The 18,004-nt window shown below is 39.8% G+C and overlaps 1 protein-coding gene across 4 annotated transcripts in view; it reads right to left on the minus strand.

Annotated features, from left to right (window-relative positions):
- Positions 1-18,004, minus strand: part of EBF1 (EBF transcription factor 1) — a 397,322-nt gene that overhangs the window by 268,152 nt on the left and 111,166 nt on the right. The gene's annotated exons all lie outside the window — the stretch shown is intronic.

An 18,004-nucleotide genomic window follows, 5' to 3' on the forward strand; every position in this document is an offset into this window, starting at 1 on the left:
ATTTGGTAACCAGACTAGAGATGTCAGCACTGGATTACAAGTCAGAAACTTTGGTTTTTAGCTCTGGCTCATCACTAACCAGTTGTGGAAGCTTTGTGCTCCCTTGTCTTAAAATGAGGACAATATGGGGGCACCTGGCTGGCTCAGTCGGTGGGGCATGTGACTCTTGATCTCGGGGTCGTGGGTGTTGAAATTACTTAAAAATACAATTTTTACAAAAAAAATAAAATAAAGTTAAGAAAGATTTTAAGAAAATGAAATAAAATAAGATGAGGGAGATATAGGATGAAAGACCTTTAAGGTTCTTTTCAATGCAAAGATTGTTATCAAGCTTTTTTTTTTTTCACTGCTGCTACAGGATCCCCGAGGCAGAGAAGCTCTGAAGTAGCACTTCGAAACTCCCATCCTCTTTGCAACTACAGCAATCCTCTTATATCTTTCATACATACTATTTGTTTAAAGAAAGGTTATTAAAAGAAGAAAAAAGCTTGTAAACTTGTGCTCAACAGATTTGCATATTTTCTTAAAGTTCCCAATTGTACTCTCATTCTCCTCTAGGAAGATTAATATTATCCAGAAGTTTAGGGTTTAACAGAGAGTAAAGATTGTTCTGCAGCTTTGGATCTTTGCAATTGTTTTTTGTTTTTTTTTTTTTTAAATCCATACGGTTAAATCACAGTGATTCGCAGATGCAAATTCTGTGTTTATCCCAACCTCTAAGCCTTCTGTGGCATTTGAGTTTATAACAGCTTTTGTAAATGTTGATTTAAGATTTGGGATTAAAGTAGGAACACACCACCTGTCTTAAAGTTGACATAAATGTTATAAAATGGGATGTTATAAAATTAGAAAACCAAAGTTTTCTAATCCTTGTCTCCAACCAGACCCATATGTAAATTTCACACAGTAGTATTTAGTAGCATAATTAATCCCTACTTTATGTTATGAGTAATATTTCCTATTCCCGACCCTGTAACGTCCTTTAAGAAGATCCATGTTCCAATTAGACTAGCCCATCGGCACTCTTTTAATGAGCAAATTAATCATTCAGATGGGTACAACGGTGTCATCACAGGTTTTAAATATGATAATCTACATCCTAATGGTGCTGCAAAGCCTTGGCTTAGAGCAAAAAAGGTAGACAAAATTGGTGAGAGTTTCATTTTGTTCTCTATCTGGGACAACGCGGGGCACGGGAAACCTTGAGTAATGCAGAGGGGAAGATTTAGGAAAGTACTCATAATTCAGCTACAACAATTATTTCTGGGGGAAATCACATCTGTTGGCTCCCTAAAGCACGTGCTGCTATGTTCAACTTTGACCTGGGGGAAATTTTTCATATTTTCTTAGCCAAATAGCTTTTCTTTTAGAACTCTACTCCCAACCTTCCCTTCTAAGAAAGGGTAGAGGAAGAGAACTTCCACCTGAGAGCAGTTTTAAAAGAGTTTTCATCAAGCCTGACCCATATTGATCAAACAGCTCCCCCACAGAACTATGACAGGGAAAAAAAGGTCTTTCCAATTTGACTACTGCCTTTTCACACAGGCTTATAGAAAACTACTTATTTTTCTCTGCCTTCATATCTCCACTCTACAAAAGCAGCATTATAGCCAAATCTCAAAGAGCATCAGTTCTCTGGGCAATCCAGGGCAAAACCATTGAAAAATAGTCTCACAGAGAGAAATACCAATAAACCAGAATTCACTATAAATGATTCACCCTGACAAAAAGTATACTCATAGAAGGCAACTAATAGACCCAAGAATCCTCAAACCAAACACATACCCTCTTTTCTGTACCTCTTAGGGTTTTATCATCATTACCCTGAAGCCAAGTTCTCCTTTGAATTCTCAAACTGATATCCAGCTTTCCCCTTGGTTAAACTTGTCCCCCAGAGACAGGCACCTCGCTTGGTCTTGAAAATAAGGCCAAAATCATCTTCTCAGACAAGTAAGTAATGGTTACATTTTTTTCTTAATTGAAGTATAGTCAACATACAATGTTATATTGGTTTCAGGTGTAGGACATAGTAATCGACAATCCTATACATTATGCTGTGTTCACTGTGGTAAGTGTAGTTACCATCTGCCACATGGTTACATTTTTAATATAAATAGCTAAAGGCCAATTCATCTGCATCCACAGCAAGGGTTAGCTGCCAAGAAATCTCCAAAGAGAACATAGCCTGACTTGAGCAGCTAGTGAAGGATAGTATCTTAGGGCAGATGTCAAGTATATGATAAAGGAAGATAACGGGATGGTGCTGTGAATATGCTCAGGGTAACCCCAGGTTCATCAGCAACACGTGTAATAACAACTCAAGTTTCTGGATCTACACAGATAAAAAGCCCTTTGAATGGGGGCTGGGGAGCACTGAGCCTCTGCTCTTCTGTGATGGCTCCAACCACTCCATCTAACACACGCATCCTGAGCACCTGGAAGAGCTAGATCCTGTACACACAGTGGTACACGACATACACAGGTCCCTCGTGGATTGTTCCATATCACTCAACTTCTGTTTGGAAGTACAAGACGAAAAATATTCTTATTTCGGAAAGGCTGAACTGAAAGTCTTCACTATCATCAAGATCCTTGTTCCAGGACAAATTTCCTCTTAAGTGCCATGCCCATATCTACCTCCGAGCCTTTCAACATGTTCCCTATCAAAACCTGCTCTTAAGAGAACCTTACACTGAAGTCTAAGTACCGAGTATATGTTTGGAAGGGGAAAGAGAGTTCTGTATTTAGTCAGAAGCCAGAAAATCAATATGCTAGGATTTTAGACAGCAGCAAGATTGGAAAGAAAAATTTAGATAGGGAAAGAAGAGTGTAAGGTGGTTTTGTGGAATAAGAAAGGGAGAAGGTGTTTCCTTTCCCAATACCCTAGATTTAGCACTTGGGAAGCCTCCCCAAGACACACATTAACCTTGGGGTGCCTGGGTGGCTCAGTCGTTAAGCGTCTGCCTTCGGCTCAGGTCATGATCCCAGGGTCCTGGGATCAGGTCCCGCATCGGGCTCCCTTCTCGGCCGGAAGCCTGCTTCTCCCTCTCCCACTCCCCCTGCTTGTGTTCCCGCTCTCGCTGTGTCTCTCTCTGTCAAATAAATAATAATAATAAAAAAATTTTTTAAAAAAGACACACATGAACCCTGCTTCTTGTACATGGAGTCACCACCATGAATAAACATGAATTCCATCAGTTTCCTCCTAGAACAGTAAGTCTGAGAAAACTACAAAAGCGCCAACTTCCAAAACTCGGGTATTTCAAAAGGTTTGGGAACAAACCTTGATGCCATTAAGAATGATGGTTTAGCATCTGTCCATGGGGAAAATAACTTTAAAAATCTAGAAGACCTTCCCTGAAATGTGAATCATAAGTGCAACTCCAATACACTTTTCTTTTCTCCATTAGGTTTAACTCATCCCCATTAGGTACCACATCATGGAAAAACACATGTCAACAACTACAAATAATTGCAAAAAAATAATTATAAATTAGTTCTAGATGTCTAAGTCTGTGCTATTCATTTAATGCTTCCGCTGAGATCCTAGTCCAAGAAGAGTTAATCAAGCATAGCGGCTTCCTAATCAGAACAGTGAACTAATGATCCTATTTCTGAGTAATACCAGTCAGATAAAGCTCTCAAAAGGTAGTTAACATCACTTTGGTGGAAGGGAATGACAAGTGCAAGTCCTAGGAGGGGTAATGCATCATTCATGCCCCCTCTCATTCTGACATTTTAACGTTATCTTGTTTTACTATGTCGGCCTAACACTGCCACTGCTGGCAAATTAAACTGTGAACTTACAAAGTGGGTGGCAATAAATACAAATTATGAGAGTTCAAAAGACGTCCCCGGAGGTGCACTGCGGGACACAGAATGTCTCTGGCTTTTCTGTCACATAGCAATAGATGAGACACAAAGTAGAACAGACATCTTTGGAAGTAGAAAAAAAAAAGAGAGAGAAAGAATTGACTAGCTGATGATAAAGATGAGATAAAAATAAAGAAAAAACACATGTTTTAAAGACGGACTTGAAGAACACACCAGTGAAGAGGTCCGGAAAAACTAGGTAAACGTCAAAGGTCTTAGTATGTCAAGTCTTTTATGTAAATAACTCCTAACATCTATTTTGCAATTGAGGATGGTATCTATAAATGATCAAAAATAACAGCCAAGTATTCTCAGTAAAATTATAATGAGAAAATGTGCATCGATGCCATGAATCTTGTTCATCTTATAAAGTTGTTGCTAAATGAAATCTGAACCACGGTCCCCACCTCCTCTCCCAGCCCAGCGAAGAAAGGCAGAAAGAGAAAATTTGCTTCTTTTAAGTAATTCTGGGTGGGCCAGACTAGCATGGATGCCACTGAAAACATAAAAATCAAGTGTACCATAGGAAGCAATTGTAGACCAAGAAAGAAGGGTCTCAGAAGTCTTAATTTGTATAGAAATTCCATGTGCTTTTCTGGTCAATATATCCTCAAGGGTTAATGAGCAAAACGAAGGAGAAGGGAATGAAAATTGCAATGTCTCTAGAAAGTCTGCTGGGGGCTTTGCCAACTTAAAATGGCTACCATGATGGTCAGAAACACACCCTGAACAAAAGAAATCTGCCCCTTTTAAGCACGTGGGGGGGCAAAAAAAACAACCCAGACCTTATAATTACAATCAGAGATCAGATTTTTTAGTATCGCCTAACATTGCGACTTTTGCTTCCAATTTGGTCTAGTTCCACTAATGAATCTTATAAAATATTTTATCTGCCTATTCCATGCCCACAAACCACTCACAGGAGACCAGGAAATCATCATTTCTTCCAGAGTGCACATATCAGTTGGGCCATATGCAACAGCGGTCTGTTTATTTTTCCCATAAACCACCGGTTTCATAGAAACTCATTAGCATCACCTGTGTTAATTACACTAGCAAACCAATCAACAGCTCCTTCTTAATTAGGTTTTCTTTATTAAAGCCGGAAATTGCCAAGGAGACAAAAGTCACCTGGGGAAATTATGTGAAAAGGAGTGTTTATGCCAAATTACACACTAAAATAATAATAAAATAGCCCGGTTTGTTTACAGGAAAAGGAAACAATATTAATATTCTAGGTCACTGGCACACTCCTTATTAATTATTCTCATTATATTAAATTGTGATCATTTCTGCTTCAAGAGGGTTGGCTTATAGAAAGTCTTTGTACTCAAAGTTGACTCACATCAGATTTTAATGACTGTGGTCAGCGATTATGACTTGCTTATTCCATAAACACGAGCACCCACAGGTTAAAGCAGTTAATACTAATTTCATGAGCTCATGTCCCAACTGTAACTCAAAATCCAGTATGTCTGTTAGTAAACCTAGAAAAGCATATAAAAATCGACTATGAAAGGAAAAGATACACATGTGACTCTTGGAATTTGCAATTCACCTAAAAGAGAAAGGAAAAAAGACTTCCAACCATATTCCTCTCACTTCCAAGAGCCTTTCAGCAGAGGGGGGTGGTCACAGCACTGAGAACACAAAAGCGGCTTTTTAGAAGGAGATTCTTTCTCCAAGGTTAGACTTATAGGGAGGTTCCCCTGGGACATTTAAAGGAAGCCAGGCCAAAGAAGTAGAAAGTAGATTGCAGGGAGCTTCCTGTTCTGGTTGTGTGGAGGTGGAGAGGGAAGGGCAATACTGGGCAGCCTAATAGGCCTTTTCATCTTCAATTGACTGTAATGCTAAGTACATTTGTCGTGGACTCAAAATCTATCTTCAGAATAATGAAATCTGGGCACACCCATCTATAAAGTGGGGATAACAATGCTTAACCTGATTCTTGCAAGAGGAATTAGTTTGTATTTAGAAAGCACTTTGATGATGAAAATCACTGAGCGAATGATATTTGTTCTCCCCACCGGTCCTGGGAAATAGCCTGTCCGAGGAGGCCTGCGAATCCTGCTCTCAACAGCTAAATGAGTGACTGTAAAAAGTCAGCTAGGTTTGGGAGCTGACCTCCAAGAAAAGCAAACGTGGGCTTTAACAAGCAAACATCAATGAAATTACTTTTCAGCATTAAGCTCCCAGACCCAACAGCACCAGCTCTCAATGGTTCCCTTCTTAGGGTCTTCTTTGCTTTCACTTAGGTTACCACACACCTCCCAACTCAGGTCAAGGCCTAAAGAGACTCACCGATTGTGCTTGATGAATATTCACTGGAAATCAAGAGGGAGAGTTTGCCCCAAGCCTCACAAGGACCTCTTTGTTTCCTAGAACAAACGCCATAGAAGGGAATTGCCAAGCAGAAGACCAAAAGACCACAAGCAAAGACACTGCAAGTGGCCTCAAAGCCTGAAGAGGTATAAATATCAGAAGATTTTTGTTGGGGCCTCTAGAAAGGCCGGCAAACCAACACCTATTCAGTATTGTCTTCAAGAGCTAAGGAAGACTCTGGAGGAGCTCGCTCACCTCCACCTGGTAAAAGTGCAGAGAACCTGGAGTCCATAACTTTGGAATTGCTTTCTAGTATTGAAAAATTAATACCAAAGATTCATATCAAAGGAATATAACCCTGATGCTAGAAAGGGAAATAGAATAAGGACGCTTCCATATGGGTAACAAAGTAGTTAGATATGAATAGGAAAACATTTCTTCTTCTTGATCATCTTATTAATTGCCACAGTGATTTTTAACCTTCCTTTTAGAGATCCCACTGGCTTCTCTAAAGAATAAAACTTCAGCTTGCACAAAAGCCAAGGTGTCTGAGCTGAGTCCCCATGACTGACTGATGACCTTTGTAAAAAGGTGCTTATCACGACAGGCCATTGTCTTGCCTGCCCACCTCAATCTGCATCCCCAGCTGCTCCTTTTCCCTCCCCTCTCTTTCACCTTCCCAGCTGGGGACCCTGTCACTCAAAATTCAGCTGAGTTTATTGCATTCACCCTACCCATATAGCGCACACGCTGCATATTTCGGTATATAATTGTCACACAACCAAATGACTCAGAAAGAATTTTAGCAATAGGGTTATCAAAGCAGATCCTTAATGGGTGAAAAGGAATTGTTCCAAAATGCATCTTTATGAATTAAGATCAGCTGAAAAATCCTGTTAGTGGACCTGACTCAGAAGCCATCCCCAAAAAATTTAATATTAAGTTGCAGCAGTTTTACTGTTTCACTCAGGAAACACCAGGAGACCAGGAAATACTTCCCTTTGGCTCAGGCTTTATTAGCTTACTGTTAATGACTGGATGGACATCTCCTTCACTGCCTGAAAACTTTCTCATCTATTTCTCCTCTACTCCCGATGGCTTCCCATCTCATGTAAAGACCCAAGTTCTTTATATAGCCTACAAAATGGCACCATTATGCCTCTGGCAGCACCACCTACTACCGTCCACCTTGCTTGTTCTGTTCCAATCACACCGTCCCCCTTACCCTTCCTCAAGCCTGCTAGACACCCTCTTCATACACTGCTTGATCTACTCTAACTTCCATTTCCCCTAGATATCTGCCCACTCTCTCTGCTCTTTTGGTCTTTGCTCAATTAGCAACCTATCAGTGGGACTTTTTTCTGGCTACTTTATTTCAAATAACAACGCCAATCCCACCCCAAATACTCCCTTTCTCCATTTCCTGAGTTATTTTCCACAGTAGAATTCATCACTATCTGTCATCCTATATATTTTACTTGTTTACTATCTGTCTCCCCCTACGAAAATGTAAGCTACGTGTGGGCAGGGAGCTGTTTTGTTTTATTTTTACTACTTCATTCATGCTGGGTCCCTGGTGCCTAGACCAGTGCCTGAATCCTAGGAGGAACTCAATAAATATTTGTTGAAAGAACAAAAGAATGAGGAGGAAAGGAAAGGCAGAGAGAAAGGATATTACTCTTACTCCCTTGCTGTATCCTTTCGTTATTCATTCTGTTTTCTTCCCACTTTTCCTCCCTAAGAATATTCTCCTACATCCTGCCCTTTCAGTGTCACTCCATTCTTCTGCTTAACCCACCTTCTTCCTTCACCATCTACTTGGGCGTTTCCCAGGTCTCTCAAACCATACACACTCCCCCACCTCCATTAGACAGATCCTACAAAATCAACCAAATATTTGGTGTCTTCTCTCTTACAGACTTATCACATTATAGATTTCACATTTACATGTATGATTTTTTTCATTAATGTCTGAGCCCCCAATCCCACCAAGACTATATAAATTCCAGGAGAACAGAACCCTATACTCCAAGTTACTAGCACACCAAAGGCATGAAATAACTATTTGTTGGCTGAATGAGATAAAAATGTATCCTCTGCAGTAAACATTAAGTCACGTACTATTCCTAGCTAACTGCCCCCAGAAAAGCCTAGTAATAGTAGTGGGAGTGGTTGGCGCCCGTGGTCATCCTCACTGTCATCATACATGATGTCATCTTTTGATTCTCACCATCTCACCCACCTGACCCGGCACCCTTGATCATTTGTAACCATGCTGCACCCTGAGGAAACTTGCAGACACCCATATCTTACAAACTGCAATCCCATTCTTATTCCGAATGCACGTTCCTGGTGCTCCCACTCTTTCAACGCTTCCTTTGTAGAATTTACCACTCTGAATGTATCTACAGGTTTCCATGCTCTGCAAGGTCATAAATGCAGCTGACTCTCTTTATAGCTCTAATTCCTAGCACAATGGCATATTCAATAAAAGTCTGAATAAACCAACAAGTAGGTGCCCGATTCTGACTGATTTCAAGCCCTCTATGATTAGATGGCAACCTATGGTTCAGAGACTCCCACAAAGCCAAAGCCTTGTCTTTTAACTTTCAAAAGCATATAAGCTTAAGGAAGAAAGTCTGGCAAATCACCCAAATCTCTGATAACCTACGTTCACAGTCTCAAGTAAGGGTACAGAAAGCAGTTCTGACCTTTCACATCCTGGAGCTTCTCATTTGCCACTTGAGAGACATTTCAAAAATCCTCAACTCTGAACTGTCTCACTTTGACAATCTGATTTGCTTAATTTTTTCAAGTACATTGGTAAGAAAAAAAAATCCTCATTGGAAACATACACAGCTTTGAGATGGTTTTTTGTCGACAATTTCTTGAATACATACACACACTATCTCCCTGATAGGCAAGAATGGCTCTTTAAGGAGCTGTCATGATCAATTGTAAAAATACATATTTAGAACACTTTTTAAAACATGTGTATTATAAAAATGTTTTAAAATGAAAACTATTTACCCAAAAGACCATAATGTTCTGAAGAGTATTTTGTAAATCCATATCTGAGGTTTTAAGGGGGAAAAAAAGATTTCTGACCTGGGAGATCATAAAGACTTCACTGAAACCATTAACATTTATTGTCTCCCAAGGGCTAAAATGTTGCTGGGAACATGTTTCCAGGTTAGAGGAAAACACAGCCCATTCTTCTAACAAAGGGTCTTAGATGCTTCTCTCTGTCCTGTCCCAAAGGCTGACAGACACCAGTCCATTATATTAACTAATGGCACACTTAGAAGAAAATGCCATCCAAAAGATGTTAGCCTAGGGACCTTGACTAATGGGTACTGTCTAATGTTCAAAGACCCCGTCAGCTCTGGTCACTGATGAGACATGCTCAGAGTAGTACATTAAGACCTTGGGTAGAGAAAGTCACTGTGGGAAATCTGATAGGATGAATTGGATATTTGAGGACAAAAACACTCCTTATCCTTTTTGTCTCAAGCCTGATTTTGGAGAAAAGAGATGATTAATAATCTCATGAAAAACCTAGTCTCCTACCTACACCTTCTGTATCTCCTTCCACAGTCCCCATCAAAGAAAACACATGAATAAGAGTCCTTAGCCCTTGTACTTACTACTTACTGTATGCTATGTTTACTAAGGCAGGAAAATGGGACATTTCCTGGTTAACAGGGAAAAAAATCCAAAATCCATTCACTTCAACATGACACCGGAAATTTTCTTTAAGAGATGCAAAGGTCTGGTGAATGGCAGAAAATATATTGGATCAGTCCCAAATTTGAGAATCCTATATAGAGCCTTCATATATTTTTTTCAACTCTTAACAAAAAATTTTGGGTTTTTTTAAGGAAAAAAGAGTTGGGGGACAGGATGGAAGAAAGAGGAGAGAGAGAGAAGGGAGGGAGGAAGGAGGTGGGAGGGAAAAAGATGGAAAGGCATCATTAATATTATATACTAAGAGCTGGCCTAAAGCAAAATGTCAACAGGCAACCTATAAACAAAAATAAAAAATGGAAAGACTGAGAACTTAACCGTAGCCACATGAGAAACGCTATTGGCCATACATAATTGGGGTGGAGACTGAAAGGGGGCTCATGTGGACACATTTTTCTTTTTTGTATACTACAGAGTTCACAAATCTCTACTGGGCTTCCTCAAACACTTTACCTGTCAGGTCTGAATGACCAGCTGGGTTTGATTAGGACAGCAAAGCACTCCCACACAAGGGAAACTTGGTTGGGGACGACTGGACTCAGCTTTACACTAAAGGAAGTTAAGTCCCTAATAGTTAATGAAACAAGCAGATTCCCCTTCTTACACCTGAAATAACCTGCCTCCAGAGCCTGCCCAAAATACTGTCTCTGAAAGCAAATAGACCCAGCTAAGAGTTCCTTCAAAGCTAAGCTTTCATTTATTGTCAAGACAGAATCAAATTGGTCCTTTTTATGTAACACGTGTGTTAGGCTGACCTACCCATTCATACATAGCAAAGTACTGGTTCATTGTGTTGGCTTTATTCCCTTTCCTGTAATGCAACAAAAAGAATCTAAATACTCAAGGGTTCCTAAGCCCCTTGATGAGAGTACTTAGCTCACATCAATGGTAATGGGACTTAAACCTAGGCATTTTAGGCAGAATGGATTTCTCTGTTGGGTACTTTTCCTCTCTTTTCCCTGAGCTTGATTTCACACCAGCTATGTTCACAAATCCATAATAAATCACTAAGAATGTAAAATACACTACACTTTCCCCCTCAAGTTGGCCTGGGTCATTTATCATTCTGTGGATTTCAAAAAGATGGTAGTGTTGTTATTGCAAAGGCCTTGTCATTACAGAAACTAGAAAAGAAAGTATTGATCACAATTAGATCGTATATTAGCAGCCCTTGACGCCTGGACTGCTGAGGATTTCAACCTAGATTATTCTCCCCTCTGTTAAAATTCTGGACAGCAATCTCTTTTATGTTAGAATAACTGGTATAAACCCATAAAATGTAACCTAAAAATGTAATTATAATTGCCACGCCAAAAGCAAGCCAGTCAATATCTTCGAGATTCTAATAGTTTCAAGCACTATTACCTTAACGGTCTCACATCACAGTACTGATTAAAGAAACATTTTGTCTTTTTATCTGTATGGAATGGCCAGTGTAATCACCGAAGCATAGAGACCTAAAATATTTATTAGTGAGTATACATCTTGGTTCAGGCAGTGAATGTCAATTTAGGTGTGGAAACTTACAACAGAGCTCTCAGTATCAATCCAGTTTCAGGTTCTTCTAATGCTCCTGAGGTGGTCACCCCAAGCAGAGGAGATCTTAGAATCTGCCCCTCCACCTAAGTGAACTCCTCCTGCAGATTTTCCAGAAAGAAGCTCTTCTCGGGAGCTTTCAAACTGGTCTTAAATTGACAGTGACTATCATGGAACCACTGTCAACCAACAGAGACAGCCTGAAAGGAGAGGCACTGAGTGGGTGGAAAGCACAAGGTAAGGCCAGCCTGACAGTAGTCAGCTCTCCAACCCATCCTTCCTGACCAGCGAAACAGACAAGCAAACAAAACTATTCATTTTCACTGTATTGATTAAAATAAATGCAAACTAAAAAATGAGAATCAAAGCCTATCATTTTCCCACAGAACACATCATCTATAATTTATACCTTGAAAGGTACCTATCATCACATTCCAGCCAATTACCAAATGCAGAATTAGAAGGTACATGTCATAGGGTTTCTCCACACTAGTCACTTAATACTGTTTCTTTCGCCAAACTATACAATTGAAGTATAGAGACCTGGGATGTAGGAAATATAAAAAAAGCATTTTCCAATGAATGGCATTCTCCTGATCATTTCTCTGAGACGTGAAAATAAATTTCCTTCCCATTCATCAAACAGGAAGAAAATGTAGTGTCCCATCAGTTCAGAAACAGCAGTGCAGTGGTCAATTAACAATTTCCCACCACGTGATGTGCACAATTAATTGTACGATCCGACTTATCTGCGTAATGTGTGTTTCCAAAGCTGGATACCAAATGGGTGGAGAAAATCGGCCTCACTTAGGGAAACACGCTCTGAGACTTGGTGAAACACGACAGCCCTGCCTTCCCAATGGGCTGCTCAGCGAAAGCATCCCTTTTGACTCTTCACCACCTCTTAGGTAAGCAGGGAGCCAGGCCCCAAGCCGTCCTGCCTTAAGCGAGAGGGACAAGAGCTGGAAAAGCCACAGAGGCCAAAGGGATGGGAAGTGGGTGCCGCCGGCTCCGAAAAGAAGCAAGAACCCCAATCGCGTCATCCCGGGACGGCCAAACAAAGAGAAGAGGCAGCATCGCACCTGCAGAGCCTACCCATGGGTTAACTGGCATTTCTAATACTTTTCACCTAGTCTGACTTGACAGATGCCTAACCTTAGCTACTGAGTGGAGACAGGCTGATGGGTCTTGGCCATACAGGGGGAAAATTTTTGATGCTTCTCACTTATGACATGATTGATTTTCTTTCAGCGGCCCTTCACTTTGGGAAGTGGCGAGGGCTGGCTCACTGCGCCCCGGTGCGCCCTGACCCCCGACACGCGGCCGCTGTGAGGCTGGAAACCGATGACGGCAGAAACCTAAAAAATCAATAGGGCCTGTCAGTCAGAGGCGAGGCGGACGTCTTTTAAAAACCCAATCACGACATGTATTTGCTGCATGGTGCGGATCTACTGCACACTTGAGAACACACTGAATTTCCCCTTCCCTTTATTTATTTATTTATTTGGCTCTGCTTTGCACTTCATTTTACCTCTTTCTGAGAAGCGGGGGAAAGACCCTAACCTTGCAGGCAGCCAGGGAAAGGGAGCAAGCCATGTGGTAAGGTTGGTTCGTCGTGATATTAACAGGAAAAATTCCCTGGAAACTATTTGAATAGTATGAAATAAATAGAGCACCTTGCAGCTGCCAACATAAACAGTGACATCATTTTTTTTTTTTTTACATTATCTGGAAAGAATTTAGATATAAGACTTTTAAGTCTAAAAACACATGAGGGCAAAGCTGCTTAATAGACGTGGTCTTTAAGGAAAGAGTATTGTTAATTTTTCTTCTGGGGTTTCTTTAAGGTGAAAGCATTGAGGGGAGACACACACACACACACACACATGCACACACACTCTATAGTTCTCTGCCGGGGAAAAGCAAGCACTGGGAGAATCATTCCGTTTCCAAGCAGGGTCAACGTAATATTCTCCATTCAGTGTGGAAGAAATATCAAATATGCATCCTTTCTTTGGGAGACAGACAATGCAAAAGATGGCATTTAGCTTCTTCGTGATCTGAGGAGGGGGGAAATAAATATCAACTATGACAAGCCAAAAAGATAAGAGAATACCATCAGCTGGAATGCTCCCACACAGAGAAAGAAATCCCACACTCACACAAAAATAAAAAAAGAAGGAAGTGGAAAGGGTTTGGAGGCTACAGAAAAACAGGGAAGATACTATTAGGTACAATTAAAATATATACTTAGGGAGCTATGTGCAAGTATATTTCAGAATTTCTGTGACACACTTTTCTTCTTTCTTTACAGAGAAATAGATAAGTATATTATGCATCCTCTTAAGATCCACCAAGGTAAATATTATATATTAAAAAAGAAAACAAATAAACAAAATCGGTGCCTGAATTCCCAAACTAAGCCCAATTAAAGGTTTCTTTATGGCTGTAAACCTGACAAGCTACAATTTCCCCCTGTTGCAGTGGGTGTGTGTGTTTTAATGTAATATTAATGAGCCAGGATGGAGGGTCATAAAAAGTGATAGGTTTTTGCGATGGTAAATTATAAATCGGTATTGATTTTTCCCGGCACTAATGCAACCAGCTTATTGTAAGACACCACAGGCAAAGTGCACTTTATCAGATTAGACTGGGGCCGGTATCAAATATACATGAGAATAAGGATGCATTTGTGAGTTAGACTAGACTTTTCTTCCCTAACAATGCATGAAATTTTTAAGGAAGAAAAAAAAAAAACAGACAAGGATACTGGGAAATTCAACATTTTTTCTAAAGCACAAATTTCCAGAATTGTTGCTTTTGGGACAATTTGTTTCACAATGAATAGAGGGCAGTAATAATACTAATGAAATTATAAATAGTTTTCTTTAAAGGCTGTTCTAAGTTTCTCTTGTTTAATTTGTAGCTTAAGACTGCCAGCAACAAAAGGGCATGCTTCTGGTCTCGCCACCGTGTCCACCCTCCGGGTAACATATCATTCTTTTTCCTCTGCCCACAAGTCACGTTGAGTGAACCACGGTGGAAAAGAAAGTGTTATGTTTTCAAACGGTTGAGGTTCCTCTCCATGGACGTTTTGTAGTCATAAGGACTTGATTAGGCACTTCAGTGGTGACTTTTAGCTATCAAGAGAAAAGAGGAGCAGGAGAGAGACTAAGAACAGGAGAAAGAAAAGAAAATGACTAGACCCTTTTTCCCTCAACAAAGATGTGATTATTTGTCCTCTCTCCAAACATGGGTCAGCCTCTGACTCACTCTAATATCAACAGAGAAGAAAGTCCTCACCCTGAGTGTGTGTGTGTGTGTGTGTGTGTTGCCTTTTGTTCTTTGGAGAGACTTCTCCAGCTTTGTTGGGAATGCTAGCAGCCCTGTTTCCAAACACTTCCCGACTTCGTCCTTAAAATTGCTTGCACACACTCTGTCAAAACCTGCTGCCTTCCTCTCCAGCACAAAGGCTGCCCCTCCGCCACGTGATTGCAACCGTGCCCAGCTCCGAGGCTGGGTCCTCAGCCAACACTCCCCTCTCTGTCTCCAGGGCGTGAACAGGAATTGGAAACCAGCATGCTCACCCCCCAAAACACTTTTTTTTTTTTAAGAAGTCGGGAAGAACATGTGTTTATTGACAGTTCATTAACAAACATCAACCCCCCTGCAAGCTGTTTACTAAGGAATGTAGTGAAGTGAAGAAGTGTGAATATAAATAACTAACAAAGGAAGAATGGAGAGAAAATATCTCAGGGCTGTCCCCTTTTAAATGCACTTTGAATCGGTTTTCTTTTCCGCCTGGAAACGTGATGCTACTGAAGGTGTGCCCCTGGCACCCAGGACATGAAACACAGTAGGTGTTTATGTGCTGGTATTGAGAACGTATCGAGAACATTTCTACAAAACTCTGAAAAACTGGATAATGCCATTCCTCTTCATTTTCTCTCTTTGCCTTTATCAAGAGATGTAAACAGTTTTTTAAAGGGAAAAGTAAGCTAGTAAGTTCCATAATAATAAGGTCAAGGCTATGATATTATTGCTTATTTCTAAAATATGAAGGATGTCAAAACCACAGCAGAAGTTCACAAAAACCAGACTCCAATATCAAGGAGCATAAAATCTAAGTTAGAGGTAAGCAATATTGGCAAAGAACATATAACATTCAATAAGGTGTTTCTCATTTGTTACATCAATACTCAAAGTGGACCATACTGTGTGAGGGGAGCTAACTATTTCCAAATGTTAAAAAAAAAAAAAAAAAAGCTTATTACAATATCCTTGCAACAAAATGACTCCCGCAATTATGGAAACAAGAGAAAATGCTTTGAGACAAGAACAAATCAGGTAAAACCTAATAAAGCCAAAAGGAAATTAGAAAAATAGAAGGTTGTTTTCATGGGAGTTTAATCTTTTCACTGAAAAGTGATCTTTATTATATGTCAAATCAACATCTTAGGGTTCATTTTTATAAAGTTTTGAAAGTGAAAGCACACATTTTTACCTATGCTAATTTAACTTTATTAGTGATGCCAAAACCCTCATTTACATTTTTCATAAAATTATGCAGCAGTTCTCTCCGCTTTAGGGATAAAGCTAATAAACAAATACATAAATTAGTATATTTTAATTAAACATTATCCCATGAAGTAATATTGTACACCACTAATACAAGAACAACTTTCTTACTTAAAATCAGTACAATATTAAAATATTAAAACTCATTAAAAATTAATTTAAAAATACTTTACAAACGTTCAAGTACTCTGAGTTCTTTTTAAAGGTTTTATTATTGTTGTTGTACATATGATATAATTCCTAAGCTCCTAGAAAAATAGTGCAAGAAACTAAGGTTACTTTGCATAAATGCCCTGATAGACTTTTAAAAAGATTTTTTTTAAGAAGGCTCCATTCCCAGCATGGAGCCCAATGAACTAAGTTTGAACTAAGGACTGTGAGATAGAGACCTAAGCTGAGATCAAGAGTGGGACACTCAACTGACTGAGCCACCCAGGTGCCCCCAAAATTGCTATTTTAACAAATATTTCATCAAAGCAGTGTAGCTAGAATCTTACAAAAAAGCAGAAACCAAAACAAAACAAAAGGGTTCAGTAGACACATACAGCAAAACAGGATCTGAGATACTTGATTCAAGATTTAGCTAAGAAAGGCTCCTTGATAACATCATTTTAAACTGCAACTGGTTCACTCAACCAGAACCTTTTTGAGTGCCTACTATGTGCCCAACATGAGCTATGCACATGGGATTCAATTATCAATTAATAGCTTGGGGAAAAAAATTCAAAATAAGTTACTACCAGCCTAGGCCAAACCACAAACTAATTGAAACTCTCTAATGGTAGATAGTTGATAGGTTTTGGAACATGCCTAGAAATGTCTTTAGAAATCCTAGGTCAAATAGAAAACTGTCCTGAAACAATGAACTAATGAATGCAAATCAACTGACATTTATTAAATAAATATTAGCCACTAGAATTGTTACTAATAGTATTATTTGCATAGCAAGGCTCAGTCAAAGGTGCAGATTGACCAAAGCTTCAAAATACAGATGGAGATGATGCACTTGGGCATACTTTCTGTTTTAGTTAACAATTATCTATTGAAGGACTGTTTATTGTATGTTGGACACTGGGTTAGACAACGTAAAGAGTAACAAGATTTAACTAAGTTACCCAAGGGCCGTAATTCAGTCTTATTTACTACTGTGTCTCCAGATCCCAGCATGGTGCCTGACACACTGAAGGTACTTGATAAGTATTTGTTGAACAAATGAATTAATAACCAAACAAAAATCCCTATTGACAAGGCATTCCAGTCTAATTAGCTCTGCCATACTTGGATTTTTCCATCACAAATCCAGCTTGCTGTCTTTGAAAACTGCTGTCCAGCTACAAATAATTTAATAAAATAGCCATGATCACTTGATTTGGAGAATATAATCCAACTCGTATTTAAGGGAAAAGATGGGTTTGTGATCTGAATAGGGCCAAACTCCCACCCAGCAGCCTATGTATGAGACTCTTGATTTAACCAGAATTACCTTGAAAGGAAACTCAACACAACAAATGGTCAGAAACAGGGCTTTGTCACCTCATGTGGCTGAGTCTTCACGGGACCTCTGGTCCCTGGCCCCCGACTCCATAGGCCACACTGTGTGTCAAGCCCTGGATACACATCGTGGAGGCTCCTGAATCCCTCAGTCCATAGCGTCTCAGTCTTGTGACAGACCTCTTATTAGAAAGATATCAGCTTTTCATTTTAATCAAATTACTGTGATGGCCCAGAATGTGGTAAAATAGCACAACAGTTCCCTTTGGCAGCAAGCCTTTCGAGCCCTATCTTTCATTTGGTTGAAATTCTTAGTAACCTGAAGACATGAGAGGAGAAAGGAAGACCAGACCCCAAGGAAGCAGGTAAGGGTTTTCTGTGTAAATAGTGTTTTGAAGAGGCATGTTCACTTAGCAAGCCCTCTGAAAGTATGACTGACATGGTATTTCCAATGTGA

The sequence above is a fragment of the Mirounga leonina genome, unplaced genomic scaffold (genome assembly GCF_011800145.1).
Source record: "Mirounga leonina isolate KUSES-001 unplaced genomic scaffold, KU_Mleo_1.0 Mir_104, whole genome shotgun sequence".
Classification (NCBI taxonomy): domain Eukaryota; kingdom Metazoa; phylum Chordata; class Mammalia; order Carnivora; family Phocidae; genus Mirounga; species Mirounga leonina.